The sequence below is a fragment of the Typopeltis vanoorti genome, chromosome 25 (genome assembly GCF_054136105.1).
Source record: "Typopeltis vanoorti isolate ZY-2024b chromosome 25, IOZ_Tvanoo_1.0, whole genome shotgun sequence".
Classification (NCBI taxonomy): Eukaryota; Metazoa; Arthropoda; class Arachnida; order Uropygi; family Thelyphonidae; genus Typopeltis; species Typopeltis vanoorti.
Window position 1 is genome coordinate 31,158,573 of NC_143573.1, and position 22,911 is coordinate 31,181,483.

Sequence of the window (22,911 nt, forward strand, 5' to 3'; positions counted from 1 at the left end):
TTGGACCAATATGTATATCTTTCACTTTTTCTATGAAATGTTTACTATTTTTTATGAAGGAAGATGTTTTTCCTATATGTTGTGAGATCATGTTGGTGAGGTATTTCGCCAAGTTGGAAGTCGGTGAATCTCTTCCATCTACTATTGGTCTTAAAGGTATATCTGTCTTATGGATCTTTGGAACACCATATATTCTTGGTATCAAAGGATGTTTTGATTGTAAGCATTTTTTAAGTTCTTCCGTCCAGAGAGGCACTTGTTTTATTAGGTCATTTGTTTTTTTGTGTGTAGGCCAAGTCGGGTCTCTGTCTATGGGTTTGTAGGTGTTGGTATCTTCCAGGAGACTTTTCATTTTGTTATCATATTCTGTAGCATTTAAAACGACAGTTGCGTTGCCTTTATCCGCTTTTATTATGGCCATGGGTTCATCATTATCACCGGTATTAGCAAACCTATTTATGGAAAAATTTGAAAACAATACTCTTAAGAATTACCATAAAAGAACCAAAAATATGGCTACGCTATGTGGACGATATTTTCATCATATTCAGTGGAACAACAGATGAACTCATCAATTTCAAAGATTATCTCAACAATTTGCACAACACCATAAAATTCACTTTAGAACAAGAAAAAAATAAAAAACTTCCTTTTCTGGATATTCTATTAGAAGTTAATGAAGAAAGTAAACTCTCCTTCTCAGTATATAGGAAGCCAACAAACACTGGAAGATTTCTAAATGCAACCTCACACCACCATCCTTCACAAAAAATAAGCTTAATTAAAACTCTTCGAGACAGAGCATACAATATCTCCAGCACACAAGAAAGACGTAATGAAGAACTAAAATACTTAACACAAATCCTCCAACAGAATGGATATGAAACAAAAACCATCAAGAGAATCCTTAAAATGCCTCCAGCTAACAACACAATAAAACAAGATTACAAAAACGCAATCGCGCTTCCTTATATCAAAAATGTTACTGACAAGCTAGCCAAATTAATGAACAAACACAACATAAAAGTAGCCTTCCTTCCTATGGAAAAAATCTCAAGATTCCTACATCCATCAAAACCACCTCATCATCCTCTTAAAAAACCAGGAGTCTACAAAATCCATTGCTCTTGCGGGATTTGCTACGTAGGACAGACAGGAAGATCTGGAGAAATACGCATGGCTGAACACCAAAAAGACGTACAATACAGAAGAGAACAAAAAACGGGTCTTGCTTTCCATACCACTTCCACTGGTCACGATGTACTCTGGCAAAAAACGACAATGTCATACATAGAAAACAACAGTTATATAAGAAAATTTAAAGAAGCTGCTAATATGCTATAAAACCCAACCCAATGCAATAAAAATCAAGGTTTAATTCTCCATCAAGTGTGGTCAGCTCTAATAAAAAATCTACCTCAATCTGAGCTTGGACTGTATGAACGAGAACAAGCACACGTGACATTGTCCAGTATTGTTCAATGTCAATAATGTTATATATCTGCATTCTGTTATTTGAGTTTTATGAATAGCCAGACGGTTATGATTTATATTTATTAATTCTCTTGTTTAAACTTCAAGTTATACTATTTACCCCTGAAGATGTAAATCCTACGATTTACGAAACTTGTCGGGAACTATTATTTCAGTGTTTTATATAACTGAATAATAATAAAATAAAAATTAAAAAAAAATGTGGTGTAATCACCGAAATATGTCTTTTGAACCAATTAGCCACAGAAGTTTACGCCTACAATAAGTGAAAATGTCAAGGAAGATTCTGAGGATGTTAAAGCACATGAAACTGATAGCAAAGAAAAGAGGGACTAACAAAAAGAAAGAATACAAGAATGATTGTGGAAAAGAGTGCAATTAATGGTAAGATGATGAGCGGAGCTGACAGCAAAAAATCATGTGCGACTGATGGTAAGATAGCAACAGTGAATGATGAAAAATTACAAAATGATGCAAGATTGGAAAGCCTTGTTTAGATGAAGCTAATGTGGAGTGAAATGAAGAGAATTTGTGTGTGTGATTGAAAGAGTGAAGAAAACTGAAATAATAATCCCTAATAATCCCCTAGTCCCCCCACAACCAGCCCTGTTCTCAAAAATATCTTCTGAATTAATTTTATAGATACCCTTCAGTAATTTGAATGTCTCAATCATATCTCCCCTCCTCCGCCTATCAACCAATTTTTGCAACCCACAAATCCTCAACCTGTTCTCATAAGGTTCATTCCACAGACCTGCTATCATCTTGGTCACTCGCCTCTGGATCCTCTCCACCTCCTCCCGATCAAGAAGAAACCTAGGTGACCAAAAGTACCACAAGGATCTGTTCTTGGACCACTGCTGTTTAATTTGTTCATAAATGATATAGGAAAGGATCTGAGAGGAACAGTTCATTTGTTTGCGGATGATGCGAAGTTGGGTAGGGCAATAGTGAATGCAGATGACGTCAAAATTTTGCAGGATGATTTGGATAGATTGGAGGTCTGGGCTAGGGAAAATGGATGTCAATTTAATGTGGCAAAATGTAAGGTTATGCATTTTGGGGTGAAAAGATGGGAGGCAGTTTACTGCATTGGTGGAACCGTGCTCCAGGAAATTGATGAGGCACGAGATTTAGGAGTGTTGGTGGATAAGGAATTGAAATTTAGGGGACACATTGCAAAAGTGGCCAAATCAGCTCATCAAATCACTTGGTTGCTGAAGAATACGTTGACAAGCAGAGACAAGCAGGTTATTGTTCCTCTGTATCGAGCCTTGATAAGACCTCATCTCGACTACTGTGCTCAGATTTGGTCACCTAGGTTTCTTCTTGATGGGGAGGAGGTGGAGAGGATCCAGAGGCGAGTGACCAAGATGATAGCAGGTCTGTGGAATGAACCGTATGAGAACAGGTTGAGGATTTGTGGGTTGCAAAAATTGGTTGATAGGCGGAGGAGGGGAGATATGATTGAGACATTCAAATTACTGAAGGGTTTCTATAAAATTAATTCAGAAGATATTTTTGAGAACAGGGCTGGTTGTGGGAGGACTAGGGGACATCCATGGAAACTGGGCAAAAGTGTGGTTAGTAAAGGTGTTAGAGCTGGGTTCTTTACTTTTAGAGTAGTGAATGAGTGGAATGCGCTCCCTGAGTCTGTGGTGGATGCTGTGACAGTGAATGAGTTTAAGGCGAGGTATGATAGATACTGTATGAATGTCGAATAGTTGTGATGAAAATGATTTGGGGCCTCCCTCGATGAGTCTAATGACTCCCTGGAGTTGCCCGTAATAATAATAATAATAATGAAAACCTCATGTGACATTTTATGCGGATTTGATTATTAGAGGAGTGATAATGAGAAGATGCACTAATTTTGTTTTCTGGGAGGTAGAATGAGTAGAGTGATATGGATATGAGGGGTAAGCAATCCAAAGAGTTGGCAGTGTTAATAAGAACAAATGACTTGATTTGAAACAAGGAGAATGGAAGGTTGGATATCAAGAGACTGTTGAGAAGAATAAAAGATAATAGTATGAAAAGAAAGGTAGTGCGTTGCCCAGGTACGACAGTGAGTTGAGGCAGAGAGCGCAAGGATTATTATTATTACGGGCAACTCCAGGGAGTCATTAGACTCATCGAGGGAGGCCCCAAATCATATTCATGACAACTATTCAATATTCATACAGTATCTATCATACCTCGCCTTAAACTCATTCACTGTCACAGCATCCACCGCAGACTCAGGGAGTGCATTCCACTCATTCACTACTCTAAAAGTAAAGAATCCAGCTCTAACACCTTTACTAACCACACTTTTGCCCAGTTTCCATGGATGTCCCCTAGTCCCCCCACAACCAGCCCTGTTCTCAAAAATATCTTCTGAATTAATTTTATAGAAACCCTTCAGTAATTTGAATGTCTCAATCATATCTCCCCTCCTCCGCCTATCAACCAATTTTTGCAACCCACAAATCCTCAACCTGTTCTCATAAGGTTCATTCCACAGACCTGCTATCATCTTGGTCACTCGCCTCTGGATCCTCTCCACCTCCTCCCGATCAAGAAGAAACCTAGGTGACCAAATCTGAGCACAGTAGTCGAGATGGGGTCTTATCAAGGCTCGATACATCGGAACAATAACCTGCTTGTCTCTGCTTGTCAACGTATTCTTCAGCAACCAAGTGATTTGATGAGCTGATTTGGCCACTTTTGCAATGTGTCCCCTAAATTTCAATTCCTTATCCACCAATACTCCTAAATCTCATGCCTCATCAATTTCCTGGAGCACGGTTCCACCAATGCAGTAAACTGCCGCCAATCTTTTCACCCCAAAATGCATAACCTTACATTTTGCCACATTAAATTGACATCAATTCTCCTTAGCCCAGACCTCCAATCTATCCAAATCATCCTGCAAAATTTTGATATCATCTGCATTCACTATTGCCCTACCCAATTTCGCATCATCCGCAAACAAATGAACTGTTCCTCTCAGATCCTTTCCTATATCTTTTATGAACAAATTAAACAGCAGTAGTCCAACAACAGATCCTTGTGGCACACCACTAGTCACAGGCCGTCTTGTGGACTCTACTCCTGAGTAAACCACTCTCTGATATCTCTCCATCAACCACCCTCCTATCCATCTCACCAACCCTATGTCCATCCCCATATGCTGCAATTTACTGATTAGAATTCCATGTGGTATCCTGTCAAAGGCCTTAGCAAGGTCCAGTAGAATCACTGTAAACCCATTACCCTTATCCAGTTCAGCCGTCACTGTGTTATAATACGTGAGCAAGTTACTGAGGCATGACCTACCCTTCACAAAACCATGCTGTCCCCGATACAGTATCCCATTTTCTTCTATCCAATCTTGTATTTTCCTCTTGACTATTTTCTCTAAGACCTTGATAATGATTCCTGTTATGCTGATTGGCCGGTAATTTTCAACAGCAGCCTTGGAACCACCTTTGTGCAGCGGAACTATTTTCCCTTCTTTCCACCCCCTTGGGACTGACCCAGTCCTGAAGCTCAAATTAAACAAAATGGTCAAGGGCACTGACAATTCTTTAGCCGCTTCACGTACGACACGAGCTGGTATACCATCCAATCCCACAGATGTATTGACATTGAGGTTCTGTAATAGACTAGTTACCTCTACTTCATTCATCACAATTCCAGTATAAGCTGTTGGTTCTTCCATTCCTGCAAAGTCACCACCTGGATGATATACTCTTGCAAAGTGCTCGCTCAGTAATTCCACAATATCGACTGATTCTGTTACCTCCCTACCCTCAGCATTTTTTAAGATCATTCTACCACGAGCATTTTTCCTTTTACTTGCAACATATTGAAAAAACTGTTTGGGATTCTCTTTAGCCTGCATGGCCAATTTCCTTTCGTAATCTGCTTTTGCTTTTCTTACCACCCTTGTTACCATCCTGGCCTGAGCTTTATACTGCTCCTGCGCCTGATGGTCACCCTTCTCCTTAAATTCCCTCCACAATTGTTTCTTTTTTTGCAGCTCAAGCTTAATAGTGTTATTCATCCATTTAACCTCTACTTGATTTATTATTCGGACTCTTGGTATACAGTCAACCATTGCCTCCTGCAAACAGTTCTTAACCACCTTCCATGCACTATCAACATCCAGCCCTTGCAGTTTTACATGCCATGTCACTCTCACCAATTGGTGGCAACATGGTCATGTTCGTTACAGCCACATTCTCAGTTGCAATTACTAGGTACAGCACTCTCTGCCCCCTGGTATTTTCCACTACATGTTGCCGTAGGTAGTTGTCCCTTAATAACCGCATAAAATCCAATTCCTTCCTCCCATGTACCCTCTCCTCTTTCCAGTCAATGTTACCATAATTGAAATCACCCATAATAATTACCCTCCTTCCACTCATTTCTTCTATTTGCTTATGCATACTATCCCCACTATCTATTCCATCACCTGATCTATAGCAGCACCCAATTGTATATTTTGTCCTGCTAGATTCTATCTCACACCAAACAGCCTCAAATGTGCTTTTTTCCCCATCCTGCAGTTCAACTTCTATACTCCTTGGCTGAAGCTCTTCAGCTATCATCAATAACACTCCTCCCCCCTTTTTATTCATCCTGTCACTCCTGAACACGCTATACCCGTCGCATTCAATCCCACTAGCTTTATCATCTTCTGTCAGCCATGTTTCACTAATACCAACAACCTGTGACCTGGAAGTGCCAACCATGGCCAAAAACTCTTCCTTCTTGTTCCTAATACTCCTGACATTAGTGTACATGAATCGTAGAAACCCATTTGTCCCATCCCTACTTTGATGCTTTATACTAACTATCCCATTCTGATTTATTGTCCATCGTACTCGCTCGGGCATAATATACTCATTCATACACTTAACTGCCTCCCTAAAGTCTGCATATCTACTCCCCCCCTCTTAATAAATCTAGTTTCCCTGAGTCTGTACATCCACTTTCACATCATTCATCAACACTTTTTCAAGTCTCCGTACACCAACTCCATTCAAATGTAACCCATCCATCTTATATAAGTCCTTTCGCCCATCGAACTCATTCCACACATCCACAAATTCCACACCACTCTCCATGCATAACCCACGCATAAAGTCATTGGCAATTATGGCCCTCCTTCTAAACACTTCGCTGTCATACCGCGGTAAGATACTCACCATCCTAAATCTCTCACTCTTTTGCTACCTCAAATAACTCCCTCACTTCCTCTATCATTTCCATTTTGTCTTCTTTCAAATCATTCGTTCCTGCCACGATTATCATCTCTTTCACCCTCTATTTTTGCAGTCGAATAGATTCGCTGACGTCCTTTACGTTCGCACCCGGCTGGTACAACTTCATTAAACTCTCAATTATTACACCTCTTAATAGCGAATCCCCATACAGCACTCGCTCCTTCATTTTATTGACATTTACGAACATTCTGTTATTTGCTGTCACAGACTTCCGCTGGTTATTTGTCGGTACGTTCAACACACATTTTTCCATACGCTCCAGTTGTCTTTTAGCTCTGTGTATCGCACCGTTCAAACGGGGAATTTCGCTACTCGCATTTATCTCACCCTTTTCATTATCGATCAAATCATCCATTCTTTCTGTATTTGTACCTTCGTTTACACTTTCAGCGACGCTCTCACACCTATCTGGCACTACCACGCAATTCTCTAGCACACCACCATTTTCTGCATTCTGACTATCGTTAACGATATCACTCTCAACACACGAAACACGCTTGAAATCCTCGTTCTCTTTACACTTTCTGCACATATTCACTCCATTATCACTTTCTAACCAGACTCCCACCGCTCTTCGCAAGGCATACATCTCACAGACAGCACATTGCATAAATTCGTTTACATCAAAATTCTTAAACAAACATGGCGACCTGGCCGCCATTTTTTTCTTTATCGGTGCCATGTGTACGCTATCTTATCTTAAAAATAATAATTAAAATAACAGAAAACACGCAAAAATTTCACAGACACACCAAAAAACAAAAAGCAAACAATACTACTTAAAATTCTAGTAAAATATCTAATGTTAACACAAAATACTACTAATCTTTTCAGGAGCTCTCGACAAGCCGACGATCTAATCAGTGCGCCACCAAGCGACCAATGTCCAATTCATAATAACATATTATGAATAATATGTTAGCAAAAATGTATGAAGAGAAACAAGTGTAGTTGTGAATGTGTGGGATGAGTTTGAAGGACGAATGAAACTATATATGAGTGATGGATTGCTTTTGAATGGTTTTGGTGTGAGTCATCTGGAGAAGCTGCTGCTGGAAGGGAGAGTAATGTGTGCAGAGAATGAATCTGAACAAGTAAGAAGTGACTTGGAAGAGTAAGGAAGGAGAGATTGAAGTGAATGAGTAGATAAAGGAATGGGATGGCCTGGGATGTAGGGGAAAACAGTTGGGTTTGAATAGGGTTATAGGGTGGGTAATGAAAGAGAGAGAGAGAGCAATGGCTTGAGGATGGTGTGGAGAAGTCACATCTAATAAATGGTATCAGTGAAGCTTGTTATAAAGTCAGAAATGAACCACTATGTTTATACACGAATACTAGAATTATCAGAAACAAGTGGAATGAAATTGTTGCATTGATTGAGGTTCATTCACCCAAAAATTGTTGGAATAAGTGAGACATGGTTAGATGAGGACGATCCTGATAGATGACAGAGGATGAAGCTTTGTGAAGATAGAAAAGGTAAAAAAGGGAGGTAGATGATGATGATAGAAAAGGAGTTATGTCCATACAAGGGGGGGGAGAATAGTGGTCGTAGTTTTGAGAAGTTGCTATAGACTTGGTAATATGAAGGATAGTGACCATGAATATTAGCAAAATAAGCCAAGCAAACAAGGGTAGTTTTAATTATGGCCACACAGATTGAGATGATGAGATATCATCTGGAAGTAAAGAAAATAAATTTCTTGTGTTTGAGGGCAGCTACCTCAGGCAGTATGTAACAGAGGGCACACGAGTATCTCTGATTTGATCCCCACATCTGAGAACATCATTATAAAAGAAGTGTCAAATCTCCCTTTGGTTGATGCGTGACCATGAAATGTTTTTTCTGTGTGATTGTGTGGAATATATATGTGGAATTACAAGGCTGGTGATTATGAAAAGCTCATGCTTGCAGTTGTAACATGGAATGAGGTTTGGATTGAAAGGAGATCAGTGCTACTTGGGAGCTATTTGAGAACTATCTAGTAGAAGCAATGCCTAAATGTCTTTCAAGTGTCAGAAGGTTAAATAAGTAGGCATGAAATAGATGAATGCAGAGATTAAGCATGCAATACAGAGGAAGAATTTATGGAGGGAACAAAAGATGGGTGGTAATAACAGTACCATGAGGAGTACAAAGTACAGGCAAGGAGGGCAACTCATGTGGTAAGGGTAATAAAAGTGTAGTATGAGCAGCAGTTAACTAATGAAGTAAAAAAAAGCTAGCAGAAAAAAAGAGTGAATATGGAAGGATGATATTGATTTAAAAAATAGTAAGAGGAAAACTGCTGCAGATGATATAATTGAGATTTTAAATGAGTGGTTCATAAAGCTATTTCACACTTGTGATTGTGACATCATGCAAAGTTTGAGAGCGATGAAAGAGAAATGCAGAGAAGAGACTGACTGACTGACTGTGACTGAACAAGAGGTCTGTCTGTGGGGGAATTGAGTAAAACTGATGTTAATAAGGCTGTGGGACTTGATGATATATCACTGTGTTTTGAAGGAATGTGCCAGGGAGTTGATATCTGCCTTGGCATACTTGTTTAATATGAATTTTATATTGGGTCAAGTTCAAAGGAGTGGAAGGAAGGTGAGCTCGTATTTCTTTGTAAGGGAAGGTGACGGAGCTCAAGTCTCAAATTATAGAGTACTCTATGTATCAGGTGTTGTGGTTAAAGAGATAGTTACATGTAAAATGAGATGGATTAAAGGTAAAAGAGATGAATGAGAACCCAGATACAGAATTAGGTTGACAACATTCTCTTTGATGGACAGCTTGGATTTGCTCAACAGAAAGACCTTATTGTAATAAGTAAACTGATTATTAATTACAATAAGGTGCCAGGTGCAATGGACAGGATTGGTGCATACAGAGTGGTATACTTAGATTTTGTAAAGGGTCTTAATAGATTGCCACACGATAAGTTGATAGTTAAAATAGAATGGATGGGATTGGATGATAAGTTCGTGGAAGTGCAGATCAGCTATCTGATAAGTATTTGCAAGTTGTGTGTGAGAGAGCAATATTCCAGAAGAGGAAAGTTATGTGATGTGCCTCAAGATTTAAGGGCCATTGATGTTTAACTTGTATGTTAATCATAATTAGGAAGGTTTGAATAGATATTCAGTTGTTTGCAGATGATGCAAAGTTTGGAAGACCTATGAAAAGAAGAGCAGATGTGGCTTTATAAGAGGACTTGAATAGAGACTAAGTGAATGGAGTTGGCAGTTCATTGTTGGAAAGTGTAAGATTTTAAAATTTGGAAAACAAAGATGGTATGTAGAGTATATGCTTGGTGAAGACTTATTGGAGAAGGAGGTACAAGGGAAGGATATTCACAGTGAGGATAGCCAAGGGATATCTGGAGTAAGCAGTATCACACTCTGTAACTAAGGTCATGAGAGTAAATTGGGTAGGAGTTAGATGGATGAGTAGTATCATTAAGCATGACCTGCAAAAAAAAAAAGAAAATGTTGTGGAGGTTATATGAGGAGAAAGTTGACCAACATGGTAAGGATGGCAAAATCCGATTATGAGAAAAAATCAGCTTAGTAAGCCAAAGGAAATTCCAAAGAGTTCTTTCATTATGTGGCATGTAGCAAGAAGAATGATCATGGAAGATTAACCTTAATGAGTACTGATAGTAGAGGTGAACCTGTCCTGTCCTATCAGGTGTCTTCTCCCTCCAGGAGATTGACTACCATGTGCCTCCACCATGTCCTATTCTGTGCCTCTCTGCTGCATTCCTCATATGAGAGATAGGTCCAGTCTTCTATATTTTCCATCCACTCCAGTCTTTGTCTTCCTCTCTTTCCCTTTCCCTCAACAGTTCCTTCAAGAAGTGTCATTTGTAGGCAGAGTTATGTCTCAGATATGTCCAAAATAGCTGACTTTTCTCTTTTTAATTTCTTTCATCAGGCTCCTGTTTATGCCTACCATTTCTAGTATATCTTCATTTGTCTTTCCATGATATCCTTATAATTCTTTGCAGCATCCACATTTCAAAGGCCTCCAGTTTTTTCTCACTCAGATTGGAGAGTGTCCATGTCTTTACTCCGTATTGTTAAATTCTGAATAAAAAGAATTATAATATAATAGTGTTTCATTCAGGATTTAACATAATCTGTCATTCCTTGAGCCAAATTTGCTCATCAGACAAATAATAAATTAATCACTTACTAATGTATATTCCATAATTATAAAATAATTGTATGTTCTAATAGTTGTTAATTATTTATCCTGTACTAATTCTTTGTAGAGTATATAAATCCTATGTGAACTGTGCACGGAAATTCAGAATTTAATCCATTTATGTAAACCATTGCCAAAGACATAGCCAGTATAACAGAAATTAAGTGCTGTATGAAATTACGAAGTTATCTGCCAGTGCACATTTTGGCGCTAGTTACTATGCCAAACTAACGAAGATCCATGAGGCAGATTTTGGCGCGAAGAAGGAAGGAGGAGACATGCGCTGTTGAATAAGAGGAGAAACAAGGCACGAAGGATAGAACCGGGTTGAAAAGACAAGGGAGCTCTCTGTTTTTCTCTTACTCTTTCGCGGGCTCTTGTTCGTATCCTGATTCTAATTCCCTCATCTTGTAATTGTGAAGGACGAGAGGCATGACAGGGATTGCCAAGGAAACCTGAAGGATAGTCATTTTATAGGAAGCAGGCATGTATTCCCGAGCCAACAGGATCGTTATGGTGAATCTGGATCATAGTGACCTAAGTGACAAACTAAAGTGACCTAAGAGAGAAAGCTATTGAGAAACAAGGAAGTGTTTTCCAGAACACGTGATAATAGGCAAAGTATATCAACCATACCGGTAAGGAAATCCTTTCTATGTCTTTTGTGAATGTAATTACAATAAAGAGGAAGTGTATTGCCTTAATAACAGTTCAAGTTTGAACGTGTGATATCTTGAAGCTTGTTCCAAGAGAACGTGATATAAGTTAGAAACTGACTTATTAAGAATTACTGTAATAAATTGATAAAACTTTAGAATTCCTTGGTGTGTATTTAGCGATATGTGCTTTGTATATACTGAATGGCTAAGCAGAGTCAAAAATTGAAGTATATTAAATAGATAATCTTTGTCTAAAAGTTGTGCTTAGAAGCTTATAACTCTAAGAAGGATAGAAATCTATATGTTAAGAATTTAACTGTGCTGAGTATACTCTACTGTGAAGTTACTATTGTCTTAATAAGAACTTCTTTATTTCATGATCATTTTAGTTATATTTAGATCTTCTTTGATTAATGTAAATTCATGTATTAGTATATTCTTCTTCTTTCATTACGCGTTATTCCTGCTTCATATGTAGGGTCCACATGTTACTTAGATGCAACTACTTGTTAGTACCGCTCCCAACTGGCCTGTCGCCTGGTCTGCCACTGGGGGGGGGGGTATATTTTTGACTGTAGGAGTGTATGTTCACGGGGCTGGTTTGAATGCTTGCGGGATGAAAAACGCCAGATAAACTGGTGGAAAAAACCCTACTGCCTGTGCCCAAGACCGGCTAACTTGGCTATGCCTGAGGAAGATCCTAAAGTTCCTCACGTCACCGACGGGATCAAACCTGGGACACTCCTTCCCTAGGCATATGGTTGTGAAGCGCAAAGCCACTGGGCTAATCGCGCGGACATGTATTAGTATATTAAATGTTTTTATTTAAATTGAATCTTGTGCTTACCTGAGTTCATTTCATTGCACTGCTCATTTTAACAGTTCGGATCTAAGCGGGAACTCTATTTAACGTGAAAGTAAGGAAAGATTAGAGAACTGCTATATAACTTAAAGGTAATTTGACTAAGGAAAGTTCTGTCTTATTTAGATTACTGTAGCATTGTACTTGCTGATGATTGATTCCTTAACATTATTCTTACAACCATGGACACAGAGTGGTGCAGTTAAATATAAATTTTCTGTGTTCGAAAATTATTATTATTATTATTATTCAGGCCTCCATGGAGTCAAAAGACTCATCGTGGGAGGTTCTTCCTAAAAAACACATAGTCTATCAAGACTCATCGTGGGAAATCCCTCCTAGGAAACACAGTCTATCATACCACTCCTTGAACTCATTGACCGTTCTCGCTCTCACCACTCCATCAGGCAATGCATTCCATGGTTCAACCATCCTCCATGCATAGAAACCACTCCTCACCCTCTTGCTCACAGTTTCCTTTTGTAACTTCCAGGGATGGCCTCTTGTCATCACTCCTCCTGCTGTTCAACCAAGCGAAAGAACTCCCCAGTGTCAACCCTGTAACCACCTCTCAACAGTTTAAAAGTTTCAATCATATCACCTCTCCTTCTATCCACCAAACTCTGCAGTCCACATTCTCTCAGCCGATCCTCATAACTATCATTGTACAGTCCTGAAACCATCTTTGTTATCTGCCTTTGTACCCTTTCCACAGTTAATTTATCCCCTTCAAATCCTGGGGACCAAATCTGAACAATAGTCCAAGTATGGTCTGATCAGGGTCTTATACAAAGGAATGATAACTGTTTTATCTCTGCAGGTCAGTGTCCTTCTCATTATTGTAGCAATCCTCTGTGTTACCTTCGCCACCTTTGCAATATGTCCTCTAAATTTCAGGTTTCTATCAATCATCAACCCCAGATCTCTTGTCTCCCCTACTTCCTCCAGTATAACTCCTCGCATAGAGTATGCAGTGTCCCATCGATGTTTCTCAAACCGCAAAACTTTACATTTTGCTGCATTAAACCGACACCCCCATTCATTTGCCCATCTATCTAGATTATTCAAATCCTCTTGCAGGGCTGCTGCATCTGCAAACAACTGAATATCCCCTTGCAATCCACTGACAATGTCATTGATATAAAGTTTAAACAATATAGGTCCCAGTACTGAGCCCTGTGGGATCCCACTTGTAACCCTCTGCTTCCTTGAAACTGCCCCACCATACACAACTCTCTGATACCTATCAGACAGCCAATCCTGAATCCAGTTGACCAATCTGACATCGAGACCCATGTGCTGCAACTTAAATATCAGCTTATCACGTGGTACCCTGTCAAATGTGGAATCAATCAGCAGAAAGAATGGGAATTACCGACCTCGTCGATAACCACCCTTATTGTTTTAACTCTTGTACAGTATTACCCATATAGAGATTAGGTCTAGACTCTCTCGTGACTAAATAACAAAAATAAATTAGAAAACTGCATTCAGGCGAAATAGAACACACAACAAAGAAGAAAGACGTCACAACAGTATAATAACGTGGGTCATATATAGCATTTGGAGATTCTTAGTCTTGTTTTCAGATTTAATTCTCTACGTGTCAGTAGATTTTTCATACTGTTGAAAGTTGACCTTGCAATTTCAGTCCTTTTTCTAATTTCATCTTCTGTCCTGCCATTCTCTGTGATCAAGTGTCCAAGGTATATGCATGTTTGCACCTGTTCTAATTTATTTCCTTTTATATTGATGCATATTTTTGGTATTTCCTTTTCTCTTGAAATTATCATGATTTTTGTCTTTTTAAAGTTGAAACTGAGGCCACACTGTTTGCTATACTTTAGGGTTTCATCTATAAGAGATTTGAGGTCATATTTGTTTTCAGCTAGAAGAACCGTGTCATCTGCATAGCTTAGGTTATTAATATTTCTGCCCCCTACAGTGATTCCTTTGAGGTTACTAATTTTATTAAATATTTCTTCTTTGTACAGGTTAAAGAGAATCGGAGAAAAGACAGCCTTGACTCACACCTTTCTGGACTGGGAATTCTTCTGAGTCTCTCTATTTATTCTCAAAGATACAGTCTGTTCCCAGTAAAGATTAGTTAGTAGCCTAATGTGTTTTCCATCCATGCCTATTTTTAAAAGGATTTCAATTAATTGTTCATGTTGAACATTGTTGAATGCCTTTTTATAATCTATGAAGCAGAGGTACATATCTTTTTGTTTTTCTAGATATGTTTCTATGATGGTTCTGACGTTGAAAATACCTTCTCTTGTACCTACATTTTCCTTGAAGCCACTTTGTGTATCATTTATTTCTATATTTATTTTTCTTTTATTTCTTTCAAGAATAATATATAGGAGGACCTTTCATACTTGACTGATGAGGCTAATTGTCCTGAACTCTTCACATCTTGTAACTTTTGTTTTTTTGGGAATTGGAACAAAAATTGAGTGATTAATATCTTTGGGTAGAAATCCAGTTTTGTATATTTTATTGCATGATTTTGTTAGAAATTTCAGTCCTCCTTCATCGAGACACCCCAACCATTCTGCCACGATATTATCTATTCTTGCAGCTTTATGTGATTTTAGTTTTCTGATGGTGTTTTCAACTTCACAGAGTAAAATGGGCCCTTCTTAATCAGTCTGTTCAGGAATATTGTTTCTTTGTTGTTCGTATAATTTCCTTGTGTATTCAATCCATCTTTCCATGATTTCTTTTTTATCCGTCAGAATATGGTCTCTTGAGTCTCTAAACACTTGCTTGATTTACTGTATTTGTCCTGCTTGTCATTTCTCCGATCTTTTCATACATTTCTCTGCTTCTGTGTTTTCTATCAAGGTTTTCTACATTTATTCTTAATCCATTCCTCTTTGGCTTTCCTGCATTCTTTTTTTATTCTTTATTCATGCTTTTATATTCAGGTTTGTCTTTAACCTTTTTCTTTGTTCCATCAGCATTAGTATTATTAGTTCTATTTTCTGTCTGAGTTGTGGTGTCAGACTTGTTAAGGGATTTTGTGAATTCTTTTATAAAGCGGTCTTTAACGTCTTGGTTGTTAAGTGAGTCTGAATTATAAGTTTCTCTTATGAATCGTTGGCTTGGTATCTTAAGTTTTATTTTGATTTTTGCAATCACTGGGTTGTGGTCCGATCCTACGTCTGCTCCAGGATATGTTTTTGTTTGTGTTATTGCATTTCAGAATATTTTGCTTATTATTGTATAGTCAATTTGGTTTCTATAGATGTCCCCAGTAGAGGTGAACAGACAGACAAAATTGTTAGACTGACTGACCACTTTGGAAGGATATATCATCCAAGTGAGGATATTGTTATGACAGAGGTGACAGGAACTGATGTGCAGACAGTGGTTGATGAATTGGGGGTACTTAGGATATTGCAGAACCTGAATGCAAATACAGCTGTGGGATTGGGTAGGATATTATTATTATTATTACGGGAAACTCCAAGGAGTCCTTAGACTCATCTAGGGAGGCTCTAAATATCATGTCAAGAACTATTCAGCATTTGCACAGTATCTATCATACTTTGCTTTGAACTCATTCAGTCATGGTACCCACAACAGACTGGCTGCTTATTCCACTCATTCACCATTCTCCAAGTAAAAAACCTAGTTCTAACACCCTTGCTAACCATACTCTTGCTCAGTTTACATGGATGGCCCCTAGTTCTCCTACCACCACACCCGTTCTGGAAAATGTCCTCTGAATTAATCTTGTAAGAACCCCTCAGTAATTTGAATGTCTTAATCATATCATCCCTTTTCCACCTATCAGCTAGTTTCTGTAACTCACAAATCTTCAACCTGTTATTGTAATTCATTCTATAGACCAGCTACCATCTTGGTCACTCGCCTCTGGATCCTCTCTACCTTCTCCCCATCACCAAGAAATTCTGGTGCCCAGATCTGCACACAGTAGTCAAGATGGGGTCTTATCATTGCTCGATAAAGAGGAATAATAATCTTCTTGTCTCTTATTTTCAAAGTATTCTTCAGTAACCAAGTGATCTGATGAGTTGCTTTTGCTATGTGCCCCCCTAAACTTTAACTTCATGTCCACGAACACTCCCAAGTCTCTGGCTTTGTCAATTTCCTGGAGTACTGTTCTACCAATGTAGTATACTGCTGATAATCTTTTCAGCCCAAAATGCATAACTTTACACTTTGCCACATTAAACCGACATCCATTCTCCTTAGCCCAGTCTCTGCCAATCTGTTCAAATCATCTTGCAAAATTTTTACGTCATATGTATTCACTATTGCTCTGTCCAAGTTTGCATCATCAGCAAATAACTGAACAGTTCCTCTCAGATCCTTTCTAATATCATTAATGAATTAAATTAAATTCCACTGCAAATTAAATTGCAGTGGTCCAAGAACAGAACCCTGCTGCACATCACTAGTCACAGACCTTCTTTTGGACTCTACTCCTGAATAAACTACTCTCTGATATCTATGCATCTCGCCAACCCTATATCCATCCCTATGTGCTACAGTTTACTGATTAGAATTCCGTGTGGTATCCTGTCTAAGGCTTTTGCGAAGTCCAGCAGTATCGCTGTAAACCCATTACCCTTATCCAATTCAACCATCACTGTATTATAAAATGTGAGCAAGTTACTGTGGCATGATCTACTCTTCACAAAACCATGCTGTTCCCTATACAGTATCCCATTTTCATCTATCCATTCCTGTATTTTGCTCTTGACCAACTTCTCCAATACTTTGATGACTCCTGATATGCTGATCAGTCGGTAATTTGCAACAGATTATTAATATATCAGTATGCAGTGGAACTATTTTCACCTCTTTCCACCCCTTCGGGACTAACCCAGAGTACTTAGAATAAATAATATGGTCAAGGACAAGTCAAAGACATCAGAGTCAAAAGCAATCTTGGTTCCAATTTACGTCTTTTATTAATCAAACAACTAGTGCAAAAATTGTATGGGATAAAATCTAGGAAATGAAGAGTAGATATCATGGCACCATTTGTCTACGTTCAAACATAACGGGTATGTTGTTGCTGAACCCAAAGCCATTGCAGACACTTTGAGAGAAAATTTTGCTAGAATCTCAGCAACAGCTTAATATCATTCTGAATTTTTAATCTTGAAAGAGCAACGAGAGAAGCAGTTGCTAAACTTTCCTACCAATGGGCTAGAGTCGTACAATCAGCCATTCTGATTGTATGGCTCTGATTGTCTCATGCCAGTGCAGTAGCTCCTGATGACATCCATTATGAGATGATAAAACATCTTCCATTATCTTCTGTGGATCTCCCCTGACTAACAACAGAATACTTACAGAGGAAGAGTTTCTGATTCTTGGCATGTCAGTTGTTATTGCCATCCCAAATCCAGGAAAGGATCCAACATTAGCAAACAATTATTGACCTAACTGTCTATGTAAGATATTGGAGACAATGGTAAATGCTAGGCTTCACTGGTATTTAGAAAACAATGATCTCTCCAACACAGTGTGACTTTTGTACACATCATTCAGTGTTAGACCATTTGATCGATTTTAGAAGCATGTATAAGAGACACATTCCTAGAATGAGAACATCTGGTTTTAGTTATGACACAGCCTGGAGATATGGTATATTAAGACCTCTATAATCTTGGCCTCAGAGGGCACAGTCCTGTTTTTATTAAAAACCTTATGTCTGGCCAAGTCTTCCAAGTGTGAGTGGGAAGTATGCTCTTTCTATGTCATCAAGAAGAGCATGTTCCAGAAGGTTCTTAAGTATGATATTCTTTGCTGTCAGTATTATCTCAATCACTGAACAGCTTCCTCCCATAGTAGGCAATGCTCCATATGCTGATGACTTCACAATTTACTGTAAATCTTGTAACATGAGGGCAATTGAAAGACAACTTGAACAAGCAGTTGAGTTTGTCTCTTTATAGGCTCTTAGTAATAGGTTCAGGTTTCCAGCAGAAAAAAGTCTGTGTACAGCTCTGCCAAAAACATCACTTTGCCCAGATCCTGAGTAAGAATTAGACAAAGTACTATTCCAGTAGCAGTGGAAGCCAGGTTCATAGGACCCATCTTTGACAGAAAGCTTATGTTCCTTGCACATATTTGTCAACTAAAGAAAAAGTGCAAGAGAGCATTGAGTCTCCCAATTATATATTTGGTTTAATCCTTTATCCAAGTGTAAGCAAACAAAGTTTGTGCCTGAAGTATTTTCAGGACTGTGGCAACTAGTGGTAAAGGTGGTATAAGTTTTGATCACTTGCCTTAGTATTTCATAATGCAAAGCACATATCCTTATGGGTATGATGTATAATGCTATGCATTATGGAAAGGGTCACTACCCAGACTGGTTTCGACCTTTATTGAGGTGCTCTTTAAGTAAAGACCTCTCTAAAATTATGCAGTCCCCCAGACCACTCCCTATGAGTGACCGAAGTACCGTCCAACTCAGCGGTGGCTCCACTCAGTGACAAGCTCACCCCACCACCAAGCAGAGCCATAATCTCAGCAGTGGCCCCACTCAGAGACAGGCAAAGACCTACCCCCGAGCAGAGCCATAATCTCTGCGGTGGCCCCACTCAGAGACAGGCCAAAACCTATCCCCAAGCAGAGCCTGTCACATCTCAGGGAAAGCAACCACTTCTGTGCAAAAGCACATCAGTAGGAGCCAGACCCAGAGGTGGTGATACTAAGGTGGAAGTAATGCAGAAGTCATATCACCATATACCAGTTGCCAAAAGGTGTCAACACCTTATTATTAAAATTCTCTGGATTAGAGATAGTTGATGGAAATTTTTTCACTTGGCTATGCTACAAATTATATATTTGGTTTAATCCTTTATCCAAGTGTAAGCAAACAAAGTTTGCACCTGAAGTATTTTCAGGACTTGGGCAACTCGTGGTAAAGGTGGTATAAGTTCTGATCAATTGCCTTAGTATCCCATAATGCAAAGCACATATCCTTATGGGTATGTATAATCAGTGGTGAGCTATAAGGGGCTCGCGTGAGCCCTTTGTTAAATTTTTCTCAAATTTGCGAGCCCCTTGTCTTCTTGTTTAATAATCTTGTAGAACGAGAAAATACCACCGTGGAATGTATACATGCTGCTATAATTGCTACTTTAAATTCATATGGATTTTCTGATAACTATATAAAAAAAAAATCATTTCATTGCATTTTGTTCTGATGGAGCTAGTATAATGTTAGGAAATAAATCAGGTGTTGCAATCAAACTTCTACAAAAATTTCCCAACGTTGTGATTTGGCATTATGCTCATCGTTTACACTTAGCATTAGACGATTTGATAAAAAACATTAAAGAAATAAATCATTTTGAAATGTATCAAAATTTTAAAGATCGGCCGTGTGTTTTGGACCACGATGGGCAGCTTGCAGTTTACGAACACTCTTGCTTTGTGGAGAAATTACCCATCTTTATACAAACATTTTGCATCGAACGATAAATATATGGGCTTTTTAAACCAACTTCTCGATTTGGAATTTTTAAAAGATCTAGCATCAATGATTGATATCCTACAGGAATTATTATATCTGTCAGAAGCTCTACAAAGTCGCAATATAAGTATTATGAGGGCTAAGTTAGGCCTTTTTTTTTTTTTTTTTTTTTTTTTTTTTTTTTTTTTTTTGCTCGATGATGCGAGCCCTTTGTTAAAATTTCCATAGCTCACCACTGTGTGTAATGCTATGCATTATATACCCATAAGGATATGTGCTTTGCATTATGGGATACTAAGGCAAGCCATCAGAACACGAATTGCCCCAGTCCTGAAAATACTTCAGGCACAAGCTTTGTTTGCTTACACTTGGATAAAGTATTAAACCAAATATATAATTGGTAGCATAGCTAAGTGAAAAAACTTCCATCAGCATCGACTCTCCTTTGCATTCTGTCTTCTATAGAATGGGTTGCTGATCTTCATTGCTTCACCTTTATCATGCACTTGTATCTTTAAAGCTGGATTATGTGTCCCGAGTCTACAGTTCTGCAAGGCAAAGTAGCCTGTGATGGTTGGATTTTATTCATCATCATTAGGGTATATGGATAGCTACTGATGCTTTTTGTGCATCAGCTATTCAAAGTCAAAGCAAATGAACCTGCTCCATCACTTAGATCAAAAGAGATGTCTCTTGACTATGCCCAAAAAATCGTAAGTTTTCTGTACACACAACAGATACCATTGATTGCTTTGGTACGCATGTTAGAATTATGCAAGCTGTTGGTATGAATATTGACAACATTGTCTGCACTAAACCTAACAGCATTCCTTCATGGCAAGTTTGCACTCCATCATGCAATGTCTTACTGTCAACTATGGAAGTCTCACACCTCATCATCTGTTTACATGCAGCTATTTAATGCATATGGAGCAGAGCACTTTGATTTTTTCTCAGTCTATACTGATGGTTTAAAATCTGAGACATCTATTTGTTATACTGCTTTTCCTGACTTTATCATGTCCAACTTGATTGTAATAATTATACAGTAGAGTTGCATGCAATTCAGCTTGTGCATATAAAAGAAAATCACTAGTGAAAGTATGATTTATACAGACTCATACAGTTCTTTACAGACCATCTCTCCTGTGTACAATCTACATTCACTGCATTGCTGAGGTTCTACAACTGTAAATGAAGACCCTTAATTTTGATGTTTGGCTGTGCTGGATTCCAGCCATGTTGAAATTAAGGACAGTGAGACTGCAAATGCTGGATCAGCTCTTCGTTTTTTTCCACATACAGTATGTCAGTTCCCTATACAAACTATAGACAGTTTATAAGATCAAAGCTAATTAACCAGTGGCAGTTATCATGGCAAGAAGCATTGAAAAATTGCTTGAGATTAAGTCTGAAATTAAGCATTGGCAGTCTAGTTAACTAGAAGCAAGAAGAGAAATTGTTCTTGCTCTACATAGATCAGTCATCTAACAGATTCTTGCTATTGAGGGTTGATGACTCACCTATGTATAAACAATGCATATACATCTCACCATTTGCCATGTTCTAGTGGAGTGCCAGCACTTCACTCTAGAAAGAAAATAAACTTTTATTTTCTTTCTAGAGTGAAGAATATTCATCTGGCCAAGCCATGTACACTTGGGCAAATCTTATTAGTCTCTGACAAATTGTGAAGTTTTAACTTTTTACAAAAACTTAATTTATACAAACACATTTGATTATAAATTCCATTTATGTGTGCATATTGCATTGCTTAACTCTGTTTTTCTAAAACTTGCTTTAGGTATGTAACATGTTATTTACTAATTTATTGTGCATTGACATGGACCTAAAAGTGTATTTAGAGGGATTACATTAGATAATGACTGATATCCAGCAACTTCTCTTCAGGCTTGATCTATAAAATTTAAAAAATTGGATCCAGTTTGTGTTATGAATGCTAGTCTCCTAGGAAGATGATTTTACAGTTTGGGCAATTAGATTATATAAAATCAACTTTTAGAAATAAGTAGTCAAGGAGAACATCATGGTTGTTTGAATTTGGAGAGCAGTGAAGATAAAAAGTAAAGTGAGATAAGGTGGTCTTGAGCCAGAGTAGATCATAATGTGGGATTCCAGGTTTGATAACACTTGACAAGCAGTGTCTGATTTGATAAAAATATATATTGTTCTTCCCTTTTTTTGGAAGGCTTCATGCAATGGTTATTAATGACTGAAGCAATTAAGGCTATGAGGCCGCTATTTGTCTGTTAACACGTGTCCTTCTGTCTGGTTTGTTTTGCTGGATCAGAAACCTGAGTTTCCAGGAGGGAAAATCTCCTTCACTGTATTTGAAGGGGATGGTTGATGGTAGGCATGTCACAAGTGTTGCAAAGGCTGCATAGTGTACTTTATTATATTATATTTTATTTTATTTTGTATAGTGATTCAACAGCCACGAGCCCCTTTTACAGGTAGGTACGGCACCACCTCAATCCCCCTATTTTTATTTGGGCTCGGGACCGGCATGGCTGACAATTCAGACCTATGGCTGGAGGGATTGCTGGTTTGCCTGTTTGCAGGATGAAAAACCCCAGCTAAACTGGGGAAAAAAACCTGCTGTCCACGCCCAAGACCGGCTAACTTGGCTATGTCTGAGAAAGATCCTTAAGCTCTCACATCAGGGACGGGAATCGAACCCAGGCATAGTTGTGAAGCACATAGCCACTCGCCTAACCGTGTGGACCATAGTGTGCTGCTCTTTGAAAATGACATACACGGGGGGTACATATGAGGTTGCGTTCTACAGGTGTATCTATGTATAGTCTTGATTAGGCCACACATGTACTGTTTGTCCAGATCTGATGATCCAGACTTTTGTTTAGAAACTCTGGAGAAGATCCAGAAAAGAAATGAGCGACTAAGTCAATATTGGGACTGGAATATTAGTTATG

The 22,911-nt window shown here is 38.5% G+C and overlaps 1 protein-coding gene across 3 annotated transcripts in view; it reads left to right on the forward strand.

The window, feature by feature from the left end:
• LOC150092634 (dyslexia-associated protein KIAA0319-like protein) overlaps positions 1-22,911 on the forward strand; it is a 511,769-nt gene that overhangs the window by 25,358 nt on the left and 463,500 nt on the right. Inside the window, exon 1 of one of the 3 annotated variants that reach the window (XM_090414370.1) lies at positions 11,461-11,606. The exons of the other annotated variants lie outside the window; for them this stretch is intronic. The gene's annotated coding sequence lies outside the window, so the exon portion shown is untranslated. Of the gene's footprint in view, positions 1-11,460; positions 11,607-22,911 lie in introns of those variants that run through there. 3 annotated transcript variants of the gene reach the window in all.